The following is a 22626-nucleotide window of genomic DNA, read 5'->3' on the forward strand; positions in this document are numbered from 1 at the left end:
CATATGATAGTTGTCTTTCTCCGATTGACTTATTTCGCTAAGCATGATACCCTCTAGTTCCATCCACGTCATCGCAAATGGCAAGATTTCATGTCTTTTGATGGCTGCATAGTATTCCATTGTGTATATATACCACCTCTTCTTTATCCATTCATCTGTTGATGGACATCTAGGCTCTTTCCACAGTTTGGCTATTGTGGACATTGCTGCTATAAACATTCGGGTGCACGTGCCCCTTCAGAGCACCACGTTTGTATCTTTAGGATATATACCCAGGAGTGCAATTGCTGGGTCGTAGGGTAGCTCTATTTTCAGTTTTTTGAGGAACCTCCACACTGTTTTCCAGAGTGATTGCACCAGCTTGCATTCCCACCAGCAGTGTAGGAGGGTTCCCCTCTCTCCGCATTCTCGCCAGCATCTGTCATTTCTTGACTTGTTAATTTTAGCCATTCTGACTGGTGTGAGGTGGTATCTCATTGTGGTTTTGATTTGTATTTCCCTGATGCCGAGTGATGTGGAGCATTTTTTCATGTGTCTCTTGGCCATCTGGATGTCTTCTTTGCAGAAATGTCTGTTCATGTCCTCTGCCCATTTCTTGACTGGATTATTTGTTCTTTGAGTATTGAGTTTGATAAGCTCTTTATAGATTTTGGATACTAGCCCTTTATCTGATATGTCGTTTGCAAATATCTTCTCCCATTCTGTCAGTTGTCTTTTGGTTTTGTTCACTGTTTCCTTTGCTGTGCAAAAGCTTTTGATCTTGATGAAATCCCAATAGTTCATTTTTGCCCTTGCTTCTGTTGCCTTTGGCGATGTTCCTAGGAAGAAGTTGCTGCGGTTGAGGTGAAAGAGGTTGCTGCCTGCGTTCTCCTCAAGGATTTTGACGGATTCCTTTCTCACATTGAGGTCCTTCATCCATTTTGAGTCTATTTTCATGTGTGGTGTAAGGAAATAGTCCAATTTCATATTTCTGCATGTGGCTGTCCAATTTTCCAGCACCATTTGTTGAAGAGGCTGTCTTTTTTCCATTGGACATCCTTCCTCCTTTGTCGGAAATTAGTTGACCATAGATTTGGGGGTCTAGTTCTGGACTCTCTATTCTGTTCCATTGATCTATATGTCTGTTTTTGTGCCTGTACCATACTGTATTGATGATGACAGCTTTGTAATAGAGCTTGAAGTCTGGAATTGTGATGCCACCGACTTTGACTTTCTTCTTCAATATTCCTTTGGCTATTCGAGATCTTTTCTGGTTCCATATGAAGTTTAGGATTATTATCACTTCTCGGCCTTTTGGCTAAGATCAAGTGTAGTAAATTTTAGGATAATTTGTTCTATTTCTTTAAAAAAATGGATGGTATTTTGATAGGGATTGCATTAAATGTGTAGATTGCTTTAGGTAGAATAGACATTTTCACAATATTTGTTCTTCCAATCCATGAGCATGGAATATTTTTCCATTTCTTGGTGTCTTCCTCAATTTCTTTCATGAGTACTTTATAGTTTTCTGAGTATAGATTCTTTGCCTCTTTGGTTAGATTTATTCCTAGGTATCTTATGGTTTTGGGTGCGATTGTAAATGGGACTGACTCCTCAATGTCTCTTTCTTCTGTCTTGTTGTTAGTGTAAAGAAATGCAACTGATTTCTGTGCATTGACTTTATATCCTGACACTTTACTGAATTCCTGTATAAGTTCTAGCAGTTTTGGAGTGGAGTCTTTTGGGTTTTCCACATATAGTATCATATCATCTGCAAAGAGTGATAGTTTGACTTCTTCTTTGCCAATTTGGATGCCTTTAATTTCTTTTTGTTGTCTGATTGCTGAGGCTAGGACTTCTAGAACTCTGTTGAACAGCAGTGGTGATAACGGACATCCTTGCTGTGTTCCTGACCTTAGCGGAAAACTTTTCAGTTTTTCTCCATTGAGAATTATATTTGCAGTGGGTTTTTCATAGATGGCTTTGATATTATTGATGTATGTGCCCTCTATCCCTACACTTTGAAGAGTTTTAATCAGGAATGGATGCTGCACTTCGTCAAATGCTTTTTCAGCATCTATTGAGACTATCATATGGTTCTTACTCTTTCTTTTATTAATGTATTGTATCACATTGATGGATTTGGAGATGTTGAATCAACCTTGCAGCCCTGGAATAAATCCCATTTGGTCATGGTGAATAATCCTTTTAATGTACTGTTGGATCCTATTGGCCAGTATTTTGGTGAGAATTTTTGCATCTTTGTTCATCAATGATATTGGTCTGTAATTCTCTTTTTTGGTGGGATCCTTGTCTGGTTTCGGGATCAAGGTGATACTGGCCTCATAAAATGAGTTTGGAAGTTTTCCTTCCATTTCTATTCTTTGGAACAGTTTCAGGAGAATAGGAATTAATTCTTCTTTAAATGTTTGGTAGAATTCCCCTGGGAAGCCGTCTGGTCCTGGACTTTTGTTTGTTTGGAGATTTTTGATGACTGTTTCAATCCCCTTACTGGTTATGGGTCTGTTCAGGTTATCTATTTCTTCCTGGTTCAGTTGTGGTAGTTTATATGTCTCTAGAAATGTATCCATTTCTTCCAGATTGTCAAATTTGTTGGCATAGAGTTGTTCGTAGTATGTTCTTATAATTGTTTGTATTTCTTTGGTGTTGGTTGTGATCTCTCCTCTTTCATTCATGATTTTATTTATTTGGGTCCTTTCTCTTTTCTTTTGGATAAGTCTGGCCAGGGGTTTGTCAATCTTATTAATTCTTTCAAAGAACCAGCTCCTAGTTTTGTTGATTTGTTCTATTGTTTTTTTAGTTTCTATTTCATTGATTTCTGCTCTGATCTTGATGATTTCTCTTCTGCTGGGTTTAGGCTTTCTTTGTTGTTCTCTCTCCAGCTCCTTTAGGTGTAGGGTTAGGTTGTGTATTTGAGACCTTTCTTGTTTCTTGAGAAATGCTTGCACCACTATATATTTTCCTCTCAGGACTGCCTTTGTTGTGTCCCACAGATTTTGAACCGTTGTGTTTTCATCATCATTTGTTTCCATGAATTTTTTCAATTCTTCTTTAATTTCCTGGTTGACCCATTCATTTTTTAGAAGGATGCTGTTTAGTCTCCATGTATTTGCGTTCTTTCCAAATTTCCTCTTGTGATTGAGTTCTAGCTTCAGAGAATTGTGGTCTGTAAATGTGCAGGGAATGATCCCAATCTTTTGATACCGGTTGAGACCTGATTTATGACCCAGGATGTGGTCTATTCTGGAGAATGTTCCATGTGCACTAGAGAAGAATGTATATTCTGTTGCTTTGGGATGGAATGTTCTGAATATATCTGTGATGTCCATCTGGTCAAGTGTATCATTTATGGCCTTTATTTCCTTGTTGATCTTTTGCTTAGATGATCTGTCCATTTCAGTGAGGGGAGTGTTAAAGTCCCCTGCTATTATTGTATTACTATCGATGTATTTCTTTGATTTTGTTATTAATTGGTTTATATAGTTGGCTGCTCCCATGTTAGGGGCATAGATATTTAAGATTGTTAGGTCTTCTTGTTGGACAGACCCTTTGAGTAAGATATAGTGTCCTTCCTCATCTCTCATTATAGTCTTTGGCTTAAAATCTAATTGATCTGATATAAGGATTGCCACCCCAGCTTTCTTCTGATGTCCATTAGCATGGTACATTGTTTTCCACCCCCTCACTTTAAATCTGGAGGTGTCTTCAGGTCTAAAATGAGTTTTTTGTAGGCAGCATATTGATGGGTTTTGTTTTTTTATCCATTCTGATACCCTGTGTCTTTTGAATGGGGCATTGAGCCCATTAACATTCAGGGTAACTATTGAGAGATATGAATTTAGTGCCATTGTATTGCCTGTAAGGTGACTGTTACTGTATATGGTCTCTGTTTCTTTCTGATCTACTACTTTTAGGGTCTCTCTTTGCTTAGAGGACCCCTTTCAATATTTCCTGTAGAGCTGGTTTGGTGTTTGCAAATTCTTTCAGCTTTTGTTTGTCCTGGAAGCTCTTTATCTCTCCTTCTATTTTCAATGATAGCCTAGCCAGATATATTATTTTGGCTGCATGTTTTTCTCGTTTAGTGCTCTGAATATATCATGCCAGTTCTTTCTGGCCTGCCAGGTCTCTGTGGATAGGTCCGCTGCCAATCTAATGTTTTTACCCTTGTATGTTACAGACTTCTTTTCCCGGGCTACTTTCAGGATTTTCTCTTTGTCACTAAGACTTGTAAATTTTACTATCAGGTGACAAGGTGTGGACCTATTTTTATTGATTTTGAGGGGCATTCTTAGCATCTCCTGGATTTTTATGTTTGTTCCCTTTGCCATATTAGGGAAATTCTCTCCAATAATTCTCTCCGATATACCTTCTGCTCCCCTCTCTCTTTCTTCTTCTTCCGGAATCCCAGTTATTCTAATGTTGTGTCGTCTTATGGTGTCGCTTATCTCTCGAATTCTCTCCTCATGGTCCAGTATTTGTTTGTCTCTCTTTTGCTCAGCTTCTTTATTCTCTGTCATTTGGTCTTCTATGTCACTAATTCTTTCTTCTGCCTCATTTATCCTAGCAGTAAGACCATCCACTTTTGATTGCACCTCATGAATAGCTTTTTTGATTTCAACTTGGTTAGATTTTAGTTCTTTTATTTCTCTAGAAAGGGCTTTTATCTCTACAGTGAGGGTTTCTCTAACATCTTCTATGCCTTTTTCAAGCCTGGCTAGAACCTTGAGAATCGTCATTCTGAACTCTAGATCTGTCATATTACCAATATCTGTATTGATTAAGTCCCCAGCCTTCGGTACTGCCTCTTGTTCTTTTTTTTGTGGTGAGTTTTTCCACCTTGTCATTTTGTCCAGATAAGATTTGCTTTCTCCTCCTCTAGAATTCTGCTGTTCTTGGTGAGTGATGTTGATCTTGGCTGTGTTTCTTGTTGATCTTCTGGGGGAAGGGCCTGTTGTAGTGATTCTCAAGTGTCTTTGCCACAGGCGCAATTGCACCGCCCTTGCCAGGGGCCGGGCTAAGTAATCCGCTTGGGTTTGCTTTTGGGAACTTTTGTTCCCTGAGCACTTTCCGTAGAGATCTGGAGGACAGGAATGAAGGTGGCGGCCTCCCAATCTCTTGGCCCAGAGGAGCCGAGAGCTTGGGGTTCCGCTCCTCAGTGCACCCTCAGAGAAAAGCACCCAACCGCCCTGCCTCCCTGTCCTGTGGTCGTGCCGGTAGGAAAGCAGTCAATTGCTGGCACTTGGAGAAATGTGCCCGGTCCCTTCCATCTCCGTGGCCTCCGGCCGTGCTCTGAGCCCACCCAGCCTGCGATCGACACAAGGTAACCCCGGGCTGAGAGCTCACTCCTCGGCTTTGTTGCTGTAGCCGGCTTCCCCGCTCTAATACCTGTGAGCTCTGCGGCACTCAGACACCCCCTATCCTTCTGTGACCCCGCGGGACCTGGGGTTACGCTGACCCTGCTTGGGCTTCCCCCCGGTTTAGCCTCTGGAGCGATGTCCCTCCATGTAGCAGACTTTTAAAAGTCCCGATTTTATGCTCCATTGCTCCACCGCTTGCAAGGAGCCGGCTCCTCCCCCCGCTATCTGTCTTCCCGTTGCTTTGGATTCACTTCTCCGCAGGTCCTACCTTTCAGAAAGTGGTCAATTTTCTGTTTCTAGAATTGTTGCTCTTCTTCTCTTCGATTTCCTGTTGGATTTGTAGGTGTTCACAATGGTTAGATAAGCTGTCTAGCTGATCTCCTGCTACCCGATGTTGTCTCAGCCTGCTACTTCTCCGCCATCTTGACTCCTCTAGGGAAGATATTTCTAAGTAAAACCTTCTCTTATGCCTCCTTCCAAAATATTCAAAAGCAAACTGGAATCATAGCAGCTTTTAAGTTATCCTTGTCCTGAAACTCACTTTTAAATAAATTTACTGGGTATTAGAAAAAAATACTTTTTATGACTATAAATGCTTAGTCATATATATATAGTAAATCACCAATAAACAAATTATCAAGAAACTTGCAAAAATTAGAAAATAATTAAGAGGAATAAAAATGCTTAGTCAAATTTTAAAGTGAGTTTAAATAGTTGGATATAAAGCACTGGAGGAAAATATTATATATGTCATGGCTTTAATCAGTGTTTTTGCTCTTTGAATAATCAACACTATATTAATCACTCCTACTGGTGATTCTCAAAAAAAGAGGGAAAACAAATTCAGTTCATCAATTACATCCCCAATAATTCTTAGAATCCATAATGGAAAAGACGGAGGTAATGAACTATGTGAAATTTTAAAATTTACATAACAAAATATATCATTAAAAGATAAACTGAAAATACCAGACTAATGAAGAAAAATATATAAATTATATGAAAAGAGTTTTTTCCTAAGTAGAGTATTTATAAAACATTTTTTTAAAGAGATAGAAAAGGTTGTATGCTGGCAATATTCAGAAAATAAAGTTATAATAGGCAAAAAAAAAAAAAAAGTCAATTGTTCTAGTAGATACTAAGTCTAGGAATCTATTAGTAGACAGAAACATGAACATTAAAGCAACAATTGGATAATGTCCTTAAAATCAAACTACAAAGTTGGTTGCAATACAGGATCACTTTTAAGACTGAGATAACACCATGCACAATAAAGTATCCCAATTAGAGGTAGTTATAAAATAATATTTGATACAGTTTTAATCAAAGCTACAAATCAAATCCTCATGCAGAGAACTTTTCTTGTCTGAATTTCTTTGAGTTTTTTTCCCTAAAATGTTATTATTTTGTTTGTTTGTTTGTTCTTGTGAAAAACAGGTAGAAGTTGCTATTCTCACTAGGGAGCCAAGAGATTCAAATTGCTTCTATGTGACTTGCTCACTCATTGATCAAATATGGAATATTATGAGTGTGATCAGCCACTCATATATCCTTTGATCATAGGATGTTGTTAAATATTCAAAAGAAACTTCCAAATAGATAAACTAATATCTTGAATTCATTAGTATGTTCATGTGTGGCTCCTGTTGAAACTGAAAATACATGTTCGTTATACTATCTGCTAACAAAAGTTTTGATTGAATATTTTATTCATAACCTAACTCTAAATTCTAATAAATCTGATACTTGGAGTTTATTTTTCTTTTTTTTTTTTTAATTTATTTATTTGACAGACAGAGATCACAAGTAAGGAGAGAGGCAGGTAGAGAGAGAAGAAGGGAAGCAGGCTCACTGCTGAGCAGAGAGCCCCATGTGGGGCTCGATCCCAGGACCCTGAGACCATGACCTGAGCTGAAGGCTGAGGCTTTAACTCACTGAGCCACCCAGGTGCCCCTGGAGTTTATTTTTCTTATAAGCGATGACAATAATCTTTATACAAAAAGTTAAAAAAAAAAACAAACATTAAGGATGATATAGCATTAAGAGCCAATCTAATCCAAAGTAATTAAATGTTTTAAAAATTAAGCAAATAAATTCCTTGCTAAAAGATCATTATATTCTGCTACAACTCCAGCTGGAAATTTAACTTATATTAATAATACTTTTTGTCAGATTAGATGTGATTCCTAAATAACAACTGATACATGTGTTTTCATTCTTCTAAAATTAAAGGAAAAACACTGAAACAGACTGTTTGCCTCCTTCATGGAAGGTATGTGAACATCAGCAAAAAGTATTACTCAGCCTCGGGTGCCTGGGTGGCTCACTTGGTTAAACAACTGCTTTTGGCTTAGGTCATGATCCCAGAGTCCTGGGATCAAGTCCCACATCAGGCTTTCAGCTCCATGGGGAGTCTGCTTCTCCCCTCTCATGCTCTCACTGTCTCTAAACTAAATAAATAAAATCTTTAAAAGAAAAAAGTGTTAATCAGTTTTTAATTCATGATTTCCATTAAATTCTGTATTTTTTTTCATGGTTGTTCTTGACATAGCACTGATTCTTCCTGTTGCAGAATTCCTTTTTTATACCTCAGGAAGATGAACCAATTGCCCTTATTACATGGCTGCTTTGTCATTACTAAAAAAAAAAAAAAATTCTTACCGAAGATTCATAATGTTTTTGGCCTGGGCCTTTAAAAGCATCATGTGTTTATATTTCTTCCAGGGTGCAGTGTCCTTTCTCTCTCTATCACTTTTTTTTTAATGATTTTATTTATTTACTTGAGAGAGAGAGAACATCTAAGTGCTGGAGCTGAGGAAAAGGCAGAGGGAGAGGCAGAGGGAGAAGCAGAAGGAGACTCCCCTCTGTGCAGGGAGCCAGCGAGAGGGCTCCATCTCAGGACCAGATTATGACCTGAGCAGAAGGCAGACACTTAACCATCTGAGCCACCCAGATATACCTATATCTATAAATGTCTTTATACATTTATAAATATATATATATGTCCACCCCTAGAAATGTCCTTTCCACAACTCCCTCCCACCATCAAAGTATTGAAGAACAAAGTTACACACACACACACACACACACACACACTCACTCACATAAAGAAATAGTTGTTATTTAGTATAATCCTAACATGTCTATGACAATATATCCTATATTGCCACTGAAAATATTTTGAAGCAATATGATTTAAACCTTAGGTTTTCCTTAGTAAAGTAAAAAGCAAGAGTGTTTCTTTATAAAAATTAAGTGTTTCTTAGTGATATTCATTTCTTATCACCTTCCTATGGCTTTGTCCTGAAGAGGCAGAATCAAATTTATATACTAGTTTAGTATACTTTTGTTATGGATTATTTTTTAAAGAAGCACAGAGAGCATGAACAATGAATAGAATGCATAATGTATGGGAAGATGAACAGTGAATAATAAATTTTTAACTTAAACAAGAACCTATTTCTCTCGAGGCTCAATAGTTTGATCAACACACTGTGTTTTAAAATGCAGCTTATAACCTACCACACTGAAATAGGTAGGAGAATGTATTTCAGATAAAATGAGAATTAAGAAATCTCATCCTTTGGTTACATGTCTCAGGGAGTTGGACTTTTCCCTTTAATAAATATTTCAATCTAAAGAGAGACGCTTCAGTAAAATGAAAACAAATGACAGTGCTATCTCCAAAGAGACAGTGTATTATTTTAAAATGGATGAAATAGCCCATGCTCTGCCCTATGACAGTTAAATGCTCAAAATGAGACAGTCAAAAATACAGTTAACTCATTCCCACAGACATGAAATTGAGTCTCCATTTTTGTTCTAACTTGAGGTGAAGAAAAGAGAAGGGAAAAGAGCACCAAACTTAAAGGATATTCTTACAAAGGTTTTATGTTAACCATAACCAGGGACATAGCATGATCTTAAATAATATCATTGCAACTTAGAGCTAACCTTATTGATGAACACCCTAATGTTCTTCATTATAAGTATTCAGAAAGTGGAAAATAATCATTAAGTAGTTATTAGTGGACCATTAATTTTTAACAGAACTGTGAGTTGCTAGGTCTTGAGATTTGAGTTTGAAAATTTTATTAGACGATAAACTGGCAATGGTATTTGAAACAAATATAATCACGTGGATTCAAATTCACTCTTGATATAATGCAGTTTTGCTGCCTGATCCATATCAGGGATGCTAATGGCATCAGGTATTATTTAGATTTAGATAAATTCAGATTTATTTTGTTCTTAAGCAAAATTTAAAACTCCATAAAATCTTGGGACAAAATGCCCCTCAATTTCCACATCTGCTGCAATATAGGAGAAGAAACTTTGTGAAGGAATATATAAATATCTATACATATTTAGTAAGAGGATTCCCCCCCTTTTTTTTCTTACCTCATCTTTTTGGGAAAGTATTTTTTACATATGAAAAGGTAGCCAAGTTAGGCTATAGCAGTGATTCCTATTAGCAAGATAAAGTTTATTTACTTTTCAAACGTCTTTCAGCTATTTGTCTTTGAAAAATATAAAACTTGTGTAGAATGAATTTTATCCTTGCCCCAAGGGGTTTATGACCCGGTGGAGTTAACATAGAAGTGACGTCTTGGCGACAAGCTTACAGCACGGTAAGGTTGGTTCAATCTTGGTAGAAGTACAAAAGGCTATGAAAGTTACTTAATATAGAAAATCAAGCCAGACTCCAGAATTACAGAGTGTTTCTGAATGAATATTAATGACTCAAACAAAGGGAAATGGAGAACTAAAATTGTCCAAGCAAAAGGAACAACATAAAAGGCCTGGAAGGGAAAAGAAGCATTGTGCTTCAAAGGACTGTGTAATTTCGTTAGCCTGGGAGAGGTGCATATCATCTAGGAAATGAAGAACATTTATAGCCTGTAAAGGATTTTGGATTTACATTCTGAAGCCAAGGAAGATTTGTCAGCCAATCTATGGAGCTGCAGTGGTAACCAGAGATTTGAGGAAGTCGGTGGAGATGAGGAGAGGGTACCCAAACCAAAGGCAGGAAGATGTTTTACAAGATGGCACAGTGCAATCATCCTGTATAAAAAAAAAAAAAAAAATCACTTATTTTCTTTATACCAGTGGTCTTCAAGTATCACCCTCAGGTCCCTGGGGTTTCTGAGATAAGTCCATGGGTGAACGCTATTTTTATAATAATGCTAAAACATTATGTTTCCTCTTCACTGTGTTGACATTTGCACAATGCATTCTCAGGATGAAGTCCAGTTTCATTTAGGAATGTCATTGCTAAAGCAATAAAAATTTTAAAAATATGTTAAATGTCTACCCTTCAGTCAGGTCTTATTTATATTCTGTGTTACAAAATGGGAAGTTTGCATATAGCACTTCAGTTGCATACAGAAGTACCAGGTTATTTTGAGGGATATCACTTATACAATTGTGTGAGTTGTGAGCTGAACTAGCAGCTTTTGTTTTCATGGGACATCGTATTTACTTACCACAATGACTGAGACAGAGTATGGTTTTGCAGGCTTATTTATTTCTAGACATTTTCTCAAAATAAACAAGAAATATAATAAGCCTGCAACTTCAAAGAAAACAATTAATAGTACTTGGTAATTTAGAATATAATGTGTTCAAAACAGTCTTTACTTTACCATTCCCAGTTCTGTTCAGGATCAGAGAACTCACATAATTTACCCCAAATTACACTGCTGGAAAATATTTGTTCTAATTTAATCTCCATTATTTTCCATCAAAATTCCCAATATTAGAAGAGATAATTGGCATACTATTGCTCTTACACTTTCTAGAATTGCATGGGTGTCAGCATTCAGGTATCAGATGTCAGAATGATGAAATTAACTAGCATAATTTTCCTCGAAAATACAAATATCTGGGCCCACATTAAATGATCCTGAATTAGTCATTGTTGGTATTTTTGTTTTGTTTTATTTTTGTAAATACTTTAGGTGATTGTGATGTTCAGTCAAGATTGAAAAACAAGGACCAAGACTGTGCTTTCTCTGAAAATTAATGATGCTATGTAAGGTAGCAAAAATAAAAATCCCATCAAAAGATTAAATCAACAGGCATCAGAGGCCCTGCACACCACACATTTTTCCTTAGTTTTTGCATTGAAAGAATTTAATGATCTTGTAAATGTATCTTTATTGTAGTAATGAGCTAACTGTTACTTCTATGACCCAAACTCCTCTGAAGGTAACTAATTTCCCAATTTCCCAAGTATGAATCCTAGAGTTTCCAAAGGACGTCCAAATGTGATTAAAAATATATAGTTGGAAGCCACCAGTTCCAATTATATAACTTACCAACTTTTGAATCTCTACTGCAAACTGTAAATTGCAGCCAAACACTCCACTTAGATAGACTGGAATATCTAAGAGTTATAATCGCCTTAGCAAAAGCAAATGTGTGGCTTAGCGTAAAATCTTCATTCTCTTAGGTAAAGATGCTAACCAAATTATCTCTCTGCTGACAAAAAAGAAATGAAGTGAAATATTTCAAGTTTTGATTAGCCACTTAACTTTTTGAGATGCATTGATAATATTTATATTCTGCACAAACCTAACACTAAATGCTTATAACTCTAATGGCATAGGATATACATAATGTATATTCATGAATTAGTTGTACAATACTTAAATGCATCAATAAGTAACATTTTTGCATTATACAACATACAAACATTCATTTACCAATAGTTTGTTGATCCATTTGCAATTCTTCTACTGTTTATTTAGACCTAATTTCCATATTCTTCCTGATATGTAAACATGCTACCCTATTAATTTAACTTCAGGATTCCAGTTCACTAGACAGCTTAATGCTCCTATTACACAATTGCTCTTGTTCTTTGTACTAAAACTGTAATTTTATGAAATCTTGTAGTAAGTATGAATATAGATTTACTAATGAAGTAAAGCTATTAATATTTGAATGCATTCAACTCCTCAGAGTGCATACTTAATGGAACATACAGTCAACTAATATACTAGAAAAACTTTGAGAATGAGATTAACTATCTGTGTGTGACTTAAGCTTTTACTGAGAAATATATGTTTCTATCAAATTAGCTGAATCTATTATTTTAAAAAGGGTACACAAGTTTAAATTTCAAAACCTAGGAATTTTTAGAAGGAGACATAGATTTTAATCATACTAAAGTAAAATGAGGCGTTTCTGACATTACATTTAATTTCACTTTGTAAAAGTGAACATTTGAGACTGTTGTTTACTAAGTATAGAAAATATGTGACAGAATTCGTGGGTGTGTATCATCCTGGTGGTTAAATAGCAGGCCTGAAAAACAACTATACAAATTTATGACTGTGCCAGTTTAATGTAAGAAAATTCACTGAGAATCTCCCAGAAGAAAAACTTAAGAATCACAGATGAAAATTAACCAAGTTCACAGTTCTTGCTCAGAAATTATTTCTAGTGATTTTTAGTCACATTGTCAATTCACCTTCTAGGGGCAAAACTATCACTGAGATTTTATTTGTCTATTTGTAAATCCATGACAGCATGATGTTCATATTAATTTGCACACATATTTGTAAACTAGGATTCTCTTAAATTTTCTGTAGTCTTAAAATGTAAAATACAACTAAATAATGTCTAAAACATTTAGCTGAGCTTGTAACATTAGTTGCATTTAAAGATGATTAAAGTGAGATCTTCAGAAGAAAAGAACTTTCCCAGTGCTGTGATGACTAAATCAGCACAGGAATACATCTACTTCCAAAGTCCCTTACTGTTACAGGACACTATAGCAAATCAACCAAGGGAAAATCTTTCAGAGTAATGATGACCTTGTATTAATTATGGAATGAAGTCTTAGTTCTACCATAGATTATAGGAATCTATTATGGTTTGGTTTTGCTTTTTCTGTATTTAGTATGAAGTGGTTAGATAAGGTTATCAAAGAACCAATTTCAGGGTCTCCTGGGTGGCTCAGTTGGTGGCTCAGATTCTGGTCATGATCCCAGGGTCCTAGGATCAAGGTTGCCCATCATGCTCCCTGCTCAGTGAGGAGTCTGTTTCTTCCTCTCCCTCTGCCCGTCTCCTCCCCTCTGCTCCTGCACTCTCTCATGTGTGTTGTTTCTCTCTCTCTCTCTCTGTCTCTCAAATAAATAAATATAGCCTTTAAAAAAATGATCAATTTCAGAATCAAAAAATGCATGTTTGATAAATATGTTATCTTTTCTTTCAGATGCTGGAATGATTCCTCAACAACTGGTTTACCTTGTAACTACATTCTTCATTTCAATATAGGTTAGTAAGTGTATAAATTATATTATTCATGCTTTTATCTAAGGCATTGTATATTAGGTGTCTGGTGACCCATTGAGCAATTTAACAAAAAAAAAACCCATAAATCCACCTTCAGCTTAGGTCATGATCCTGGAGTCCTGGGATTGAGCCTTTCTTTGGGCTCCCTACCCAGCAGGGAGCCTGCTTCTCCCTTTCCCTCTGTCACTCCTCCTGCTTGTGCTCCCTCTCTATCAAATAAATAAATAAAATATTCAAAAATTAAAAAAAATTAAAAACCCGTAATTTTGGTCAGTTACTGTTTTCTAATGATTAGTGCAATAGGACAATAAGTAATAAGAGTATGCAGTAATAAGAGTATGCAGCTTGGAAAAGGGAGGAAATAAAACTGGGTTTATTCACAGATATGATTTAATATGTAGGAAATGCCAAAGAATCTATAGAAAATGTCTGGTACTAATAAGTGAATATAGCAATATCACAGTATATAGCCTCAATATACAAAACTCAGTTGTTTTCTACACACTAATGATGAATAATTGGAATTAAAATTTAAAATAACTACCACTTCTATTCATACTAAATATTGAAACAACTTGAAATATATATAAATTATGTGAAGAATCTGTGCTTAACAGCAAAGAAAACAGTCAACAAAACCAAAAAACAACTGACAGAATGGGAGAAATTATTTGCAAATATCAGATAAAGGGCTAGTATCCAAAATCTATACAGAACTTATCAAACTCAACACCCAAAGAACAAATAACCCAATTAAGAAATGGGTAGAAGACATGAATAGACATTTCTGCAAAGAAGACCCAAATGCCCAACAGACACAAGAAAAAGTGCTCCACATCACTCAGCATCAGGGAAATACAAACCAAAACTACAGTGAGATACCACCTCACGCCAGTCAAAATGGCTAAAATTAACAAGTCAGGAAATAACAGATGCTGGCAAGGATGTGGAGAAAGGGGAACCCTCCTACACTGTGGTGGGAATGCAAGCTGGTGCAGCCATTCTGGAAAACAGTGTGGAGGTTCCTCAGAAAGTTGAAAATAGAACTACCCCACAACCCAGCAATTGCACTACTGGGTATTTACCCTAAAGATACAAATGTAGTGATCCGAAGGGGTACGTGCACCTGAATGTTTACAGCAACAATGCCCAGAATAGCCAAACTATGGAAAGAACCTAGATGTCCATCAACAGATGAATGGATAAAGAAGAGGTGGTATATAAATAACAGAATACTATGCAGACATCAAAAAAAAGCCAAAATCTTGCCATTTGCAACAATGTGGATGGAACTAGAGGGTATTATGCTAAGCAAAATAAGGCAATCAGAGAAAAATAATTATCATATGATCTCTCTGATATGAGAAATTTGAGAGGCAAGGTGGGGAGTCGTGGAAGGAATGGAGAGAAAAAAATGAAACAAGATGGGACTGGGGAGGGAGACAAACCATAAGAGACTCTTAATCTCAGGAAACAAACTGAAGGTTGCTGGGGGTCAGGGGAGGGATAGGGTGGCTGGGTTATGGAGACTGGGGAGGGTATGTGCTATGGTGAGTGCTGTGAATTGTGTAAGACTGATGAATCACAGACCTGTACCCCTAAAGGAAATAATACCTTATATGCTAAATAAATAAATAAATAAATAAGAGGAGTGTATATTAGGGGTACCTGAATGGCTCAGTCGGTTAAACGTCTGCTTTTGGCAATGATCCCAGGGTCCCGGGATTGAGGCCCACATTGACTCCCTGCTTAGCAGGAGTCCTACTTCTCCCTCTTCCTCTGCCCTTCTTCCCCAATTGTGCTCTGTCTCTCTCTCTCTCAAACAAATAAAATCATGGTAAAAATAAAATAAACTAAAATAAAATTAAAAAATCTGTGCTGAAAATCTGTGATGGAAGAAATTTAAAAAATATATAAATGAATGCAAAGTTATTCCATGTTGATGAATTAGAAAACTCCGTATTTTTAAGATGTCAGTATTCCCCGATCAGATTGATAGATATAATACTGACTGAAATTGCAGCAAACTATTTTGTAAATATTGGCAAAGTAATTATAAAGATTACATGGTAAGGCAAAAAAGCTTGGGATAACCAAAACAATACCAAAGAAGATGAACAAAGTTAGAGAATCCACACTACTCTTTCAGTAATTTCTATAAAGTTTAGTAATAAAGACAGTGTGGTATTGACAAAGTAGTGGACACACAGATCAATACAAGATAATGAGAGATCCAAGAAAATAGACCCACACAAATATGGTGAACATACATGATTTTTTATAAAGACCCAGGGCAAATCAATGGAGAAAAAAGTCATTTTAACAAATGGTACTAGAACAATTATAAGGCATATGCAAAACAAAACAAAACAACTTAGTTACAAACCTTATACCTTTCAAAAAGGTTATCTCACAATTTACCAGAGACATAAATGTGAAAAACCAAACTATAAAATTTCTAGAAGGAAACAAGAGGAAATTACATGATCTTTGTAATGAGGTTTTAGAAACAACACCAAGAGAATGATGCATGCAAAAAAATGATAAATTGGACTATAGTAGAATTAAAATTTCTGTTCTAAGAAAGAGATAGTTAGAAAATGAAAAAAAAAAAAGCATGCTGCAAACTTGGAGAAGATATAAGTAAAACACATACCTGATAAAAGACATTGTGGTGGTTAATTTCATGTGTCAATGTAACTGTCCATGGCATACCCAGATTAAACATTATATCAGAGCATATCTCTGATGGTGTTTCCAGATGAGATTAGCATTTCAATGGAAGTAGATTGCCTTCACCCATGTAGCATTATCCAACCTGATGAGGGCCTGAATAGAACAAATGGTGGTGGAAGGAAGAATTCATCCTTTGCGTGCCTCACTGTTTCATCAGGGAAATCTCATTTTATCTTCACTGGTCTGCCCTTGGAATGGGATTTAAACCATTGGATCCCCTGGTTCACAGACCTTTAGACACAAGCTGAGTCATATTACTGGCTTTCCTGGCTCTCCAGCTTGCAGATAGCATATTATGGTACATCAAAGTCCCCATAATTGTGTAAAGCCAATTCCTTATAATAAATCTCTTTTATATCTATCTATCTATCTATCTATCTATCTATTTGTCTGCCTGCCTACCTACCTATCTACCTATCTCCTATAGCCTACCGGTCTGTTTCTTTGGAGAACACTAATACAGATATCTATTCAAAATATAAGAATAATTCAAGAATTTAAAAATTAAAAAAAATAAAAAATGGTAAAATATCTGGAAAGATATCTCACCAAAGAGGATATACAGATGGCAAAAAATGCATATGAAAAGATGCTTGATATCATTTGTCAAGGAATTGCACATTAAAACAACAATTAGATACCATATAGACCAATGCAATTGATAAATTCCTAAAATCTGATGATACCAGTTTCTGACAAGGATGTTGAGTAGCATGAACTTTCATTCCTTGATAGTTGGAATGCAAAATGGTATATCTACTTTGGAAAACAGTTTGGCAGTTTCTTAGAAGGCTAAATTTTGTCTTAACATCTAATCCAGATATGATGCTTATAGATATTTACCCAGCTGATCTGAAAATATATATTCACATAAAGTCCTGCATGTGAAAGTTAATAGCAACTTAAATCATATTTGTCACTAATTGGAAACCACCAATTTACCCTTCAATAGGTGAATGATAAAAACAAAACAAAAAACATAACAGTACATATATACAGTAAAGTATTACTCAATAATTTAAAAAAAGATTAACCTGTCAAGCCACACTAGGCTATGGGTTAACCTTAAATGTAGATGGCTAGTGAAATAAGCCAATTTAAATGGACAGCATACTGTATGATTCCATTTCTATGACAGTTGGGAAGACAAAGTACTAAGAGAGTAAACACACCAGTGGTTGCTAAGAGTTGGAAGATAGATGTTGAATAGATGAAACAAAGAGGAATTTTATTGTTAGGAGAGTGAAATTACATGATACTGTAATAAGGTATAGCTGGTCCTATCCAAATGTCAAAACTGATAGAACTTTAAAGCACAAAGAATGAATCTTTACATGTTTAATTTTTTTTTAAATTAACAAAGAAGGAAGTCACAGGATGCCAGGATGGAATGCAAAATGTGATTTAAAAAAATATAACTGCTTATATATTTATGAAACAATCTCACTGAATGGGGCAGAAAAAAAGGAGCCAAACTAATCACCTTTGGAATTGAGTGGCATATAGAAAGACTAAAACCAAAAGGAACCCCATATCAGGAGTGCAGTCTGATTGAGAAAAGTGTCTCCCATCTCTGCACAGGCACAGGTAACTTGAAATACTGTAAGACACTCCATGCTCTCTAGTCATGGCACACATTTAAGAATGACTTTGTCCCATGGGTTCTTTTGTGGGTTCTTCAGAGACTGACCCCACCAGAGCTTTCTAATTGTGTGGGTCATGCCTCTACTTCTATTGCAGCTTATTCCTCAGGAACTCTCTTACAACTGGGCTTCTTTGCCAGGATGCTAGGCTTCCCTCTCGGGCAGGCTCCCTTCTAAAATGAGGCCAGGGTGATACTCCTGCAGAATTCATACATAGTCACTGGGATTCACTCACTTACTAACTCTTCCCAGAAAGGAGAAGAGCATTTTGCAGATGTAGCCCTTTACCCTGCTACCCCACAGGTCACTTCATCTCTCCCAAGCAGGGGTCAGGAAATAGTCCTTCATGTCCCCCAATTACCGGAGCACATAGCACATGCTCAGAGGTGTTCTATTGAAACCCTTCTCACTGTAGCTGGGGTTAGAAATAGCGTCCTTTCATCCTTATCTCCTGTTTGTATTCTGGAGAGAGCCACACAGACCTCTCTCCTAATGAAATCCTCTTTGGAAATACCCTTCTTCTTCTTCTTCTTCTCTCTCTCTCTCTCTCTCTCTCTCTCTCTCTTTTTTTCCACATTGTCTGTCTCAAGAGTTCTTAGCCTTTATTGTGTTTATGCTTCAGCTGAAGCTGAAGTAGAGAGAGTCACATTTTAACATCATGTTACAGTGATCTGGGCTTCTGGAATAGAACCGTTTTGTTTGCTTGTTTGTTTTGTTTTATTTCCTTTTACTTAAATTCCTCCTCATAGAAAATAAAGATACCTAAGGAAAAGTAAAATGAAAAAGAAGACTTGTAATATGATCATTTGTCATTTTTAATTTATTTTTATCATTTAAAGGAATACAGGTAAATCTTACCTCAATGTCCATTAAATTAGAGACAACAAACTTTCATTTATAACTGATATGCAAAATTGTGAAAGGCACCACATAATAAACACTTAAGCATAACTTACTGAATGTTTATATAACTAATATGATGCATTATAGGTAGTGCAACTCCAAAAGGAGTAAAAGACATAATCCCATAAAATTTCTTAAAGGTATTATACTAGATTGAATAGAGATCCCTAGAGGATATGTCCACATCCTAACCCCTGGAACCTCTGATTGCCCTTATTTGGAAAAACCATCTTCTGCAAACATAATTATATTAAGGATCTTGAGATGAGATCAATCGGGATTATCTGAATGGGTCCTAAATAAGAGTCCTTTTAGGAGACAAACAGAGGTGAAAGAGAGAAAGAAGAAAGAAGATCATGTTCCAGGAGACAGAATTGGGGTGACGCAGCCACAAGGCCTGGTGACCAGCAGGAGCCAAAAGAGGCCAGGAAGCAATTGCTCCTCGATGTTCCAGATGAAAGGTTGCCTGCCAAAGCTGATTTTGGACTTCTCCTCTACACAGGTGTGAGGGAATACATCTCAGTCATTTGAAGCCACCCAGTTTGTGGTAACTTGTTCCAATGGCCTCAGGAAATTAAAACGGTATGTTCTTAAGGAACTCATTAGATTAGTTTCAATTACCTTGAAAAATAACCATGTATGGCACAAACACCATTAATTTTTATTTATGATTAATTTAACAACCAGGGAAGGTGATCAAGGTGGCAGAGAGCTCTTCCCACCAGAATCAGGTCCTTTTTTCTTTGTCCCCTCTATTCTTCAGCCTTGCCATACTACATTCATTCAGGAGAAGATGGAAAGACAGGGTGAAGTCGAAAACGCTCTGTGAAAAACACCACGCATCACTTCTGCTGCCGTTCTGTTAGAAGAGAACTTGGTAATAATGCCACATGTAAATGCATGAGAAGATAGAGAATGTTCTCTGTCCTGTGCCATTGGACACTGCTGGACACCATCTCTTGGAACCCTCTCGTCTTTTGCTCCCCTGCTTCCCTACTCTCCTGTTCACCTTCTGCCTCTCTGCTCACTTCCCAGTGTGTTTGGGGGCTCCGCTTTCTGTGTGGTTCTCGTGCATATCAGTTTTCTTCCTTGTTCTCTGCTGTTGTGATCTCTGTCTAATAAACAAATAAAATATTTTTTTAAAGATTTATTTATTTATTTGACAGGCAAAGATTACAAGTAGGCAGAGAGGCAGGCAGAGAGAGAGAGGAGGAAGCAGGCTCCCTGCTGAGCAGAGAGCCCAATGTGGTGCTTGATCCCAGGACTCTGGGATCACGACCTCAGCCAAAGGCAGAGGCTTTAACCCACTGAGCCACCCAGGCACCCCTTACAATTGTTATTTTTTATAGATGATAAGCCACATATCCTTCCCCATTACAAGAACAGATATTCATAAGCAATAGTCCTAATAACCTATCCTACCCAGACAATACCTAATTATAGTATCACTATCATTTCTCTATTTTAACTCAATATCCTTGCATTAATCCTTTATGGTTATGTAGCTATAAAACTGTTTAAAGTAGATCAGAGGGAATGTATTACGGGATTTTTGTAGAAATTAGCTAAGTCATATACAGAAAGCAGAATTAGAGCCTGCCAGGTTCTCAGCTTGCTAGACTCTCTATTTTAGTCTGTACAGTCTCCATGGATAACTCATGGAAAAAAGAACTTGCTATTGGCGAAAAGCAAGAGATGTACAATAATTTCTATTATATTTAACTTCAGAAATTAACAAGAATTGCAAAAAAAAATCTGTAAATCAATATCATTTTTGAACTCCATACCCTCTTACATAAATCAGTAGTTTCTTCATTCTTAAAATAATTTATATGGCAAATAATAAAAACATTATTTCTCAATTTAAAGATGAGTCAACAGAATCTGTATAGCTTGAGTTTCCTGGCATCAAAGTTCATGAATATAAAGTAGGCAACATGTCTCATCTCTTCTGACTCCACATCTTATCCCACATTCTTTTTCATCCCTATCATATCCAATCTTAGAAAAACATTTATTTGTCATTCCATTCTCTGCCTACTTGTGATCTCTGTCTAATAAACAAAATCTTTTTTTTAAAAGATTTATTTATTTATTTGACAGGCAAAGATTACAAGTAGGCAGAGAGGCAGGCAGAGAGAGAGAGGAGGAAGCAGGCTCCCTGCTGAGCAGAGAGCCTGATGTGGGGCTTGATCCCAGGACCCTGAGATCATGACCTGAGCTGAAGGCAGAGGCTTTAACCCACTGAACCACCCAGGTGCCCCAGTCTCTCTATCTTAAAACAGAGAAAAATCCCTTTACCTCATTTCCCTGCTGCATTCATTCTCCTTCTATATGCTCATCCTCCTTCTTCCACTTCCTGTGAAGTTCAATGCCTGCCCCCATCACTCTACAGACACTGCTTTAGCTCAAGACCTCAGTGACCTCCTGGCACCTAATTCCATTGGGCACAATGGAGTTTTTCTTCAGTTTTATTTCCCAGTACCATTGGACACTGCTGGACACCATCTCTTGGAACCCTCTCGTCTTTTGCTCCCCTGCTTCCCTACTCTCCTGTTCACCTTCTGCCTCTCTGCTCACTTCCCAGTGTGTTTGGGGGCTCCGCTTTCTGTGTGGTTCTCGTGCATATCAGTTTTCTTCCTTGTTCTCTGCTGTTGTGATCTCTGTCTAATAAACAAATAAAATATTTTTTTAAAGATTTATTTATTTATTTGACAGGCAAAGATTACAAGTAGACAGAGAGGCAGGCAGAGAGAGAGAGGAGGAAGCAGGCTCCCTGCTGAGCAGAGAGCCCAATGTGGTGCTTGATCCCAGGACTCTGGGATCACGACCTCAGCCGAAGGCAGAGGCTTTAACCCACTGAGCCACCCAGGCGCCCCAATAAATAAAATATTTTTAAAAAATAGCAATTGTAGATGATATTTACTCTGATTGAATGTAGGATGATTTAAAATATAATAGTATCCGAATCCTAACATTTACTGAAAACTGAAACAACGTTGCTACTATCAAGAGAGGTAAAAAAGCAATACAGAAGGACACTAAAGTCTTCCTTTCTAAATGTGTAGACAATTAGTATTTCAAAATGTAATATGTATAAGGATAGTCTAAGTTATGATGTTATAACAAACATTTCTAAAATTTCTATGCCTTAAAACAACAAGAAATTATTTCTTTTCTAAGTATTACATTTATTCTAGGACCCAAGCTAATGGGTATCACACCATGTACAATAAAGCTGTCCATGATGACAGGAAAGAGACAAACTTTTACAGTACCCAACCTCTGTAACACAAATAGCCTAAGAAATGAAGCTTTGCTGTTTTATCCCACTAGGATTTTGAGGTTGATTATTATTATAGAATAAATAATTCTCTCTTGATTGATATAGATATTAGCCCCTGAAACAGATTATTGGTGGGAATGGCTCATCAGTTTGCATGGAAGGTACGCATATCAGAATCTAGAAAACTGAGAAGTGTTATGCAGTGGCAAAAACAAAAACAAAAACAAAAACAAAAAAACAGCTGTCCCTGTCAATACACTAAACATGCTTTTTATTTTTAATTTTTTAAAAGATTTTATTTACTTATTTGACAAAGATAACAAGTAGGCAGAGAGGCAGGCAGCGGGTGGGGGAAGAGGCTCCCTGCTAAGCAGAGAGCCCAATGCAGGGCTGGATC

Source organism: Martes martes (assembly GCF_963455335.1).
Source record: "Martes martes genome assembly, chromosome: 3".
Taxonomy (NCBI): Eukaryota; Metazoa; Chordata; class Mammalia; order Carnivora; family Mustelidae; genus Martes; species Martes martes.